The sequence below is a fragment of the Otolemur garnettii genome, unplaced genomic scaffold, assembly GCF_000181295.1.
Source record: "Otolemur garnettii isolate 467f Iridium unplaced genomic scaffold, OtoGar3 scaffold00166, whole genome shotgun sequence".
In the NCBI taxonomy this organism is placed as follows: Eukaryota; Metazoa; Chordata; class Mammalia; order Primates; family Galagidae; genus Otolemur; species Otolemur garnettii.
This window is the reverse complement of record NW_003852561.1, coordinates 71,991-73,943: the sequence shown is the minus strand read 5'-3', so window position 1 is coordinate 73,943 and position 1,953 is coordinate 71,991. Positions and strand designations below refer to the sequence as shown.

The window sequence follows — 1,953 nt, the reverse complement described above, 5'->3', positions numbered from 1 at the left end:
AAAAAAAAAAAAGAAAAGAAAAAGAAAAAATAACTGGGCCTTATGGAGGGTGCCTGTAATCCAAGCTCTTTGGGAGGCTGAGGTAAGAGAACCCCTTAAGCCCAAGAGTTTGAGGTTGCTGTGAGCTGTCATGCCATGGCACTCTACCGAGGGCAACATAGGAAGGCTCTGTCAAAAAGACTTCCTTTGCTTCATTATATTGCGTTCACTCATGCCAAATGTATGTTGACTATATTTTTGTTGGTCCATTTGGGGACTCTTTATTCTCTTCCACTGATCTATTTGTCCATCCTTCCACTGATTATTGCAATTTTTGGTTTTTGTATGAGACAAGGTCTCACTCTGTTATCCTGGCTAGAATACAGTGGCATTATCATAGCTCACTGCAACCTCAATCTCCCAGGTTTAAGAGATCCTCTCCAGTAGCTGGGATTCCAGGTGTATACTACCATGCTTGGTTAACATTTTTAATATTTTGTAGAGATAAGGTCTCCCTGTTGTCCAGGCTAGTCTCAGCCTCCCGGCCTCAAGCAACCCTCCCAGTTAAGCCTTCCAAAGTGCTAGGATTATAGGAGTGACACACTGTGTCAGGCCTTGATAGCTATTTCATCAGTAAAGGCTCTCTTATCCCACTGGCTTGGCTACCCCACCCTATATAAAGTAGGTACAAATGAGACTTGAAAATCTTTTTGAATACAACTACCAAGACAACTTCCTATGCGAAATGTATTTAGCATATTTGAGCACCTAAGAGGAATGGTATCAATTTGTGGGAAACTAGAAATCAAATTTTCTATATGCATCAAACTCATCACTGCACCTATGTCTGTTACTTCCAAGTTTCTTTCTTTCTTTTTTTTTTTAAATACAGGCAGGATCTCATTATCCTGCCCAGGCTGGTCTCAAACTCTTGGTCTCAAGCAATTTCCCCACTTCAGCCTCGGAAGTGCTGGGATTACAGGTATGATCCACCTCGCCCAGCCTACAGCTTAATTATAATATAGCAGTTTGGGGTTTTTTGTTTGTTTTAAGACAGAATCTCACTATGGCGCCCTCAGTAAAATACCATGGCATCACAGCTCACAGCGACCTCAAACTCTTGGGCTTAAGTAGTTCTCTTGCCTCAGCCTCCCAAGTAGCTGGGACTATAGGCACCCACCACAACACCTGGCTATTTTTGTTGTTGTTGCAGCTGTCATTGTTATTTTAGTAGGCCTGGCCTGGTGCGAACCCACCAACCTGGGTGTATGTAGCCGGCACCCTACCCACTGAGCTACAGGCACCGCCCTTCCAAGTTTCCTTTTATCTAACAGAAAAGAATAGTTAACAGTGAAAACAGACATCCAGGATATACTAAGCATGAATCAAAGCAAGATAAAAAGCAGTAGTACAATAGGATCTCCTATTTTTATTCGAGATAAGGACAGAAAAAGTCTGAATAATATATACAACATCAATAGTTTTTTAAACTACATGATTTTTCTTTTTATTTACTTTTCTGTACTTTATTTTCTATTTTCCAAGGACATTTCTAGAATATTCTAGAAGGCAATATACTAATTAGAATATTTCACATTGCCAGCTTGGTGCCCATAACACAGTGGTTACAGTGCCAGCCACATGCACCAATGCTGGCAGATTCAAACCTGACCCAGGCCAGCTAAACAATGACAACGACAACAAAAAAAAATAGCCAAGCCTTGTGGCAGGCCTGTCTGTAGTCCCAGCTACTTGGGAGGCTGAGGCAAGAGAATCACTTAAGCCCAAGAGTTAGAGGTTGCTATGATGCCACAGCACTCTCTACCGAGGGCAACACAGTGAGACTATCTCCAACAAGAAGAAAACAATTTCACATATCTGAACTATATTGACAATGATCTCTATAAAAGGGTAACATTTACAAAGATGCTGAGGTAAAATTCCCAAGAAAAAAGAATTTTTTTTTTTTTTTTT

The 1,953-nt window shown here is 40.9% G+C and overlaps 1 protein-coding gene across 5 annotated transcripts in view; it reads right to left on the bottom strand.

Annotated features, from left to right (window-relative positions):
• FXR1 (FMR1 autosomal homolog 1) overlaps positions 1 to 1,953 on the bottom strand; it is a 90,377-nt gene that overhangs the window by 54,343 nt on the left and 34,081 nt on the right. The window lies entirely within an intron of this gene.